General features: G+C 39.3%; 1 pseudogene; it reads right to left on the reverse strand.

Moving 5' to 3' along the window:
* Positions 1–442: 442 nt before the first annotated feature.
* LOC114486936 (thymosin beta-4-like) lies at positions 443–607 on the reverse strand (annotated as a pseudogene).
* Between the last annotated feature and the right edge of the window lie 7196 nt (positions 608–7803).

The raw sequence follows: 7803 nt of genomic DNA on the forward strand, positions 1-7803 counted from the left end.
AGAGGTTTAGTCATATCTATTTGAATTTTTATAGACTGCACTTTTTATTCTCCCAAAATCAGTATTAGAAGTAGCCCAGAGATTTTCAGGCACCTCCATTAAATTAGGGGATTTTTGTTGGAGTTTTTCCTCTTCTACGTCAAAGACAGATTGTAAAGAACATAAAAGATAAGATTCAGGTTGGTCAGAAAATTCTAAGATGAGGTTTCCATTGGCTGCTAAATGTATTAGCCTTTTTAGTTGAGAAAGGAGAGCTCTGCATAATAGATTGGGCTGTGTCACGTGCCAATAATTCTCCATTCTTTAGTGTGAAAAGGGGCAGCACTGTCACTTGAACTTGATCCAACCTCTTTGCATCTTACAAAGTTAAACAGCTACAAGAAGTCAAATAAGAAGGCAAAGCTTGTGGAATGTACAGTGCATGTTGGAGGCTCCTGCCTCATTATGACTCACCTGCTTGCTTCTCCTGTTCAATCATTTCTTTTGAAGGCTGTGGGTTTTTCTCTTATGTTTCTGTCTTCTTCAATTTTGATTTATTGGATTTCTCAGTGTCAGCCATATCAAATCTGTCAGACATGGTTTCAGAGGAAACAGAGCAAGGTGTACAAGTGAGTGGAGTCTGGTCTGAGCAGTGGCTTCTGTGGAGTCCTAGTTTGGTTCAGTTGGACCCAATCCAACTCTGGCTAGCAGTTCCCAATGTGGAATCTGGGGAGAGATTCCAAACAAGGGCGGAACTGTGGCAATCCAGTTAGAGCAGGAGTTTGATGTAAAGAGAGTGGAGCTCAGAACTGAAAGGAATTTATCTATGGCCCTCAGAAATGGTGAGAAAGACAGACAACTCAAAAGGGTTCAAGGTGTACCATGCCTGTGTTTCTCGTTGTTACTGAAGCTGCCAGAAGAATCCTTCAATCACACCATTGCCACCAAAACTATTAATAAACAAAATTCAACTGAGTAAATTTAAAGATCAAATTGGCTTTATTCAACAGTATATGAATCAGGCAGCATCCTATCTAGCAAACAGAAAAGAGCTCTGCAAGCGGCAGAAAAGAAAAGGTGTTTATAGACGGAAATGGGACAAGAAAGGGAAATTTCTAGCAAAGAGTGGACAGTTTGTGGTTTAGGTCACCCTCCTTTGGGGGAGGGAAAGGGTCTTGAGGGATTACCTCCCTATTGCTGACCAGGAAATTCTAGACTAACCTGTTAAAATTACATTCTTGGAAGAGGTTGAAACTGCAATTAGGCTAGGTGTTAGGTCTCCATTTGCTGACATGGGGCTTAGCACAAATGACTCCATTTGGGGCCTGTTACTTCTTTTTTAACATTAGTAAATGGGACTCTAAGTGAAGGAGAAGCTGAAATTCTTTATACTGATCTTGCATTTTTTTTCTATAGTTGCAATATTAAAATATAAAACTATTTCAGAATAAAAAAAATACTTGCCTAAAAAAAGCAACAAATATTTGCTAATTATCTTACCTAAGATATGCTGGGCCTGAGGTATCAAGTGTTCTTCTCTTGGTTTAAAAGAGATTCTAAGGCATGACTCAAGCAAATACTTCCAGTGATTGTTTTGTTTATTTGTTTGTTTGTTATGCTTTTTAAAATGCACTTCTCGGGCTTCCCTGGTGGCGCAGTGGTTGAGCATCCGCCTGCCGATGCGGGGGACGCGGGTTCGTGCCCCGGTCCGGGAAGATCCCACATGCCGCGGAGCGGCTGGGCCCGTGAGCCATGGCCGCTCAGCCTGCGCGTCCGGAGCCTGTGCCCCGCAACGGGAGAGGTCACGGCAGTGAGAGGTCCGTGTACCACAAAAAAAATAAAAAATAAAAAAATGCACTTCTCTTTCAGATAACTTTGAAGAGATAGAGATATTACCTGGACTCTAGTAACTGAAGTCAGATATGTCAGGAAGGAGAAACTGACTCCATATCAATGAGAGGCTGTATGACATGAAGGAGGAATCTAAAACAGAGTCAGGGAATCTGGTTCCAAGTCTTGGTCTACAGTTAACTAGCTGTGAGGCATCTACAATTTTCATCACATATAAAATGAGGAGATAAATTGAAGCAACCTCTAAGGTCATTGTTGGCATTAACATGCTGTAGCTACCTCTCAGTGTTTTTGTGCCTTTTATACTTTAAATAAGCCCACCAAATAAATATCTTTCCCCCACCCCCAAGATTCCCCAGTAATGAATGAAAAGACAAACACCTCGATTCTGGGATGGAAGCAATTTGTTTCTGCTTTTTGAATTAATTTTGTCATCATCGTCAGGTTTGTCTTTGAGAAACTATGCAAAAACCTTCTGAGATGACAACACTCCATTCTTGGAAATTAGGTCCGATGATTTTTTTTTTTTTACTGAGTATTTTTTATGTTTTAAAACTGCATTAAGAGAATTCTGAAGACCTCTCGCCAGAGAAGAAAACATCTGAATAAGTATCATGAAAAAGAACCCAAGGAAATGGTTAGGTTAATCCACTTGTTCATGTATTGAGTCTTCACCAAAAGAAATAAAACCTAGTGGATGGCTGTGGCAGAAACCACTAATGGCCCCTGAGTGTCCACTCTCTCCTTCCCTTTACTAATATAACCACTAGAGTTTTAGCTGGGCCGTTGGCTTCCCAGCTACCAATTGCCTTTCTCAGCCTCCTTTGTGCCTAGATGCAGAGTTTTGCCAATGAGTACAAGTGGAAGTAACGTGCAACTTTTGGGTCTCATCCTTTAAAAAAGGAAATTGCATGCACTTTACTCTCTTTCCTCTTCCTGCGTCTGAAATGCAGACGTGGTGCTAGTGATGAAGCTTTGACTTTGTGAAAAACGGATACTCGAGGATGACAATGATGGAACAAGAAGATAAAAGGACCCTGAGTCCCTGGATGACTTTATGGAGCAGAGCCACTCTACCAGGACTGCAGACTGCTCACCTGTGGACTTTATGTGAGAGAGAAACGAAAATCTATCTTGTTTCAGCTCTGAAGTTGAAGGTGTCTTTGTTATAGTAGCTTAATCTGTGCCCAAATTAATGCAATGACTGGAAAGGAACTCGAGTTTTTAACAGAAGTCCTAGAGGAGATGGGAACTTTCCTCAGGGATCTTTGACTGCCACTAAGACCAGGAACAAATACTAGCTTGAATCTAAAGAAGGAGAAACAATCAGATAAACCCATATAAAGAGACATTCTGCAAAACCACTGGGCTGGATTATTAAAAATTGTCAGGGTCATAAAAGACAAAAAGAGGCTGGGGTGTTAGATTAAAGAAGCCTAAAAGAATATGACAAGTAAATGCAATATGTGAACCTTGATTGGACCCTAAATCCAAATATGACATTATTGATACAACTGGAGAAATTAGAATATAAAATGCATACTGAAAAATAGAACAGTATCAGTGTTAAATTTCTTCAGTATTGCCGTTATATAGTGATTAAGTAGAACATAGGAAATACTTGCTGAACTATTTAAGGGTGAGGTGTTTAATATCTGCAACGTATATCCAAATGGTTCAGTAAACTAATAATAACAGTAGTAGTAATAATAATTTGTAAAATTATTAACAATAATGCAAAATATTAACAATTTATGAATCTAGCTGAAGCTAGGTATAGAGTATATGGAGGTTCTTTGTACTGTTCTCACAATATTTCTGTAGATTTGAATTTTTTTTTTTTTTTTTTTTTTTTGCGGTACGCGGGCCTCTCACTGTTGTGGCCTCTCCCATTGCGGAGCACAGGCTCCGGACGCACAGGCTCAGTGGCCATGGCTCACGGGCCCAGCCGCTCCGCGGCATGTGGGATCTTCCCGGACCGGGGCACGAACCCGTGTCCCCTGCATCGGCAGGCGGACTCGCAACCACTGCGCCACCATGGAAGCCCTGAAATTTTTTTAAATAAAATGTTAGGAAATAACTGTAGTAGAAAATATACATTAATGTCTTTTAGACTTTAAGGTAGGGAAAATATTCTTAGATTGATTATGTAAGAAAAGATTGATATATTTTACTATATTAAAATTAAAGAGTTCTGCTCATTGAAAAAAAAAACCCTAATCCCGTTTATTATATTTTTGTTAATTTTTGTTAACTGCCTGACTCTTCTCTTTAGAGCTGTAGATTCTGTGAAGGCATGTTCTGTCCACTGGTTTATTTCTAGTTCCTACAGCAGTGCTAGCACATAGTAGGCACTCAAATGTATGGTGACTTGATTACTGAAGGAATAATGAATGAATTATATAATTAAATTCCAATATTAGTAATACTTTTCAGCAAATTATAAAGCATCGTGGCTCAGTGGGCTTGGTTAAGATTTGTTTTGACCAACATCTCTAGAACTCCAAACTTAATTATGTCATTTAATCTTATCACTTAATCTTGAGGATTGCTCTGGTGACAGATTGCCTGGGTTCAAATTCTGATGCTGTCATTAATTAACCCCAGAACAATGATCACAGACAAGTCATACGAATTCACTAAGCCACAGTTTTCTTACCTTTAAAACTGGGAAAATAATAGTAACCACTTCCTAGGGTTGTTCTCAGTAATAAATAAAATCATACACATAAAACGAAGTGTTAGGTTCATACAGGTAACTCAGCTGATGTAAGTTGCTGGGCTAATGTGGCTTAAAACCAGATCTGGCCCTTCCCACCTCTCATCATCACCCATCCTGCTCCCACTTTATGTTTGGTGCTCTAGTCACCGTGAACCTCTTTCCCCTGAATATCCACGCTCTCACTTCCCTATAGGTCATTGTATATGCTATTCCCAGGACTTAGAACACCCTTCCTCTAATTTTTTATCTAATTGCTATCATTGTGCATGTCTTATCTCAGACATGAGATATCTTATTAATAATATATTATTAATATATTTTTTATATATAATATATATTAATAATAATATCTTATTATTCCCTTGGGGGATAATGTCTCTACTTTCACTCTTAGTTTAGTGTAGGTAACCTCCTACACGCTCACATAGTGTCCTCGTGGCCAGATACTATTGAATAAGAGCCCAATATGTGTTAAAAGAATGAATTGCGGGCTTCCCTGGTGGCGCAGTGGTTGAGAGTCTGCCTGCCGATGCAGGGGACACGGGTTCGTGCCCCGGTCCGGGAAGATCCCACATGCCGCGGAGCGGCTTGGACCCGTGAGCCATGGCCGCTGAGCCTGCGGAGAGGCCCCCACAGGGGGAGGCCCCCGTACCGCAAAAAAAAAAAAAAAAAAAAAAAAAAAAAAAAAAAAAAAAAAAGAATGAATTGCAACACGTCTTCAACATGCCTCTACAGCTTCCTAAAGTGCTCTATGGAGAAGCTGAATATCTAGCAGAAACTAAGAGTTGCTAAAGAGTGTTTTCCTTCCTTCTCATCCATTCTCTGTGCTGCTACTGATCCTTCTTTATCATGCCCTTGGGCTAGAGGGAACCCTTAAATCTCTCCTTGACAAATCCCCAGGCATAGCCCTCATTACTTGGCTTGGAAAAAACTATACTGTTAGTTTTTCTGTGACTTTAAGGAGGCCTCCTTGACAAAGAATGCTCAGCAAAACTTTCTTACACGCAGAGCAGGAACTCACAGCTCCGGAATTTGGACTGTTGGAAAGCTAACAACCACCCAGCATGGGCCACTGTTTTGTTCCCTGGTGAATCACAAATCCTGGCACCTGGGCTGATAATGTCCTATTAATACAAAGTATGAGTATCCACGGCATGCAGGGGTAAGGTAGGATTTGCCTTCTATCATTGTAACCTTGACAGGAAGTGTCTTTGAAGATGACCACTTGCATAGAGGTAGAAAAATGTTGGCAAGAAACAGTGTTTCCCTCTGGCCACTTGATTCCCTCCACTGCCCTCTGGCTTGATTCCTATTCCTTGTATAATAAACAGGCTGTCCTCTCTCCCGTCTGCGTAGAGCTGGTGTCATCTCTGTCCAGATTGCCTTCCAGGGCAGATACCCAAGCTTCAAGGACTCACAGTCTGTACTCAGACCATCCTATGGGCATCCAAGGTGCAGCACACAGATTCCTTTGGAGCTGAGCTCTGCTTACTTTGAACAGTCTACACATCTAAAGGGTATGAATCTTGTCCTCTCACAGTGAGTTTGTGAGGGTAAACCATAATAAGTTATAGTCACCTAAACTGAACACAATATCAAAGATGAATGTGCCACAGAAGAGAATGTGGATATTAGAGGAGAACAAAACCATTCTTAACCTAAAATTGACCAAAATGCCACACTATATCATCTATCACATTATTCTAATTGTTTCATCGAGGTTTATGGAGGCAGAAAATTCTTACATTTGATTCAGTTGAAGAAACAATTAATAAGCAACAGCTGTACGCCAGTAATATGTAGCATCTGTAGGAGAGAAAAGAAGACAATTCTTGGTCCTATAGGTGAGAAACATATACCAGTTACTCTAGTCATAACCCCACCTTAATCATTCCACTGATAAAAGCTCTTTTTTTTTTTTCTCCCTTCACCTAGAGGTTATCTATTTCTTTAATGAATTTAGTTCTGTCTGGAATCTTTTGATCCAGTTCTTTTAAGACTTTCTTGAGGTATATTCTAGAATTTTGTACACAGGCTTCCTGCTTTAGACAAAACATGAATTTCTATAAGACGGATGTCTCATTACTAACAGGTCACATCCAATGGCAGGTTGATGTTTGTTGACTTCAGGAGCACATTGGAATTATATCTTCAAGCATGTTTACATCCATTTCTTGGACTGAACAGGAGGGTCTAATAGTTTCCAAATCTGGTTTGCATCACTTAAGCCTAACAGTGATAGAGTATATTTACACATAGCCATACTGAAGTTCCTATGCCATTTTTCTGTCAACTTAAATAAGCCTTCACCTTGGTAGTTTGACAGACTATTCAAATTCTCAATAGCTCAATGATAATTCTGTTCTTTGGTGAATGTCCCTTTGAAAGACTTTTTGAAAAAGAATGTTCCATGCTGAAAAACTGTGTTTAAGAAACATGGTACACTGCCTCCTCGGAGCAGTTTTCTCAGGGTTACTTGAGATACTGTTTCCCAGGCTTGAAGTCCTCAGCATATCCACTGAATAAAACATAACTCTCAAATTTAGGTTGTGAGTATACTTTTTTAGTTGACAACCGTATAAGATTACAGTAGAGTTCATTTATTCTCTATAGTTCCCTATATTTGGAATATTCATTAAAAAACAAAACCAAAAAGAAGGAAGGAAAGAAAGAAAGAAAAAAAGAAAGAAAGAAAGGAAGAAAGAAAGAAAGGAAGAAAGAAAGGAAGGGAAGGGAAGGAAGGAAGGAAGGAAGAAAGAGAGGAATAGGGGCTTAGGAAACAGACCAACTTAAAATTGTGTCCTAACTCTGCCACTTTGTACACAGACTTACCCAAATCACTGAACCCCTCTGAGATTTGATTTCCTCAGCAGCAAAAATGAGGTAATAATACTGTAGAGAGGGTGAGGATTAGGAATAATGCCCAAAAGATAGGAACTGAATTTTTAATTTTTAAATTTTATTTGATTTAAATTTAAATAGTACCATGTAACTACTATATTAGACATCACAGGTCTTAGAAAATGATGGGTCCTCAATAGATGATAGTCATTGATTAATAATGGGACGTTTGAATTTCCTGAAAGATGGTCTAAAACAAAGAACAAAAAACAAAAACAACTTTAACAAACCAAGAATTCTCATTAAAATTTTCTGAGATTTTTCTGAGACCTTTAGCCATATTAACCTAAGAACACCTAAGTATGGCCTTTTAGATCCTTCTGGCCTCACTCTTCTATGTCCCTTCCCTT

The sequence above is a fragment of the Physeter macrocephalus genome, chromosome 9, assembly GCF_002837175.3.
Source record: "Physeter macrocephalus isolate SW-GA chromosome 9, ASM283717v5, whole genome shotgun sequence".
In the NCBI taxonomy this organism is placed as follows: Eukaryota; Metazoa; Chordata; class Mammalia; order Artiodactyla; family Physeteridae; genus Physeter; species Physeter macrocephalus.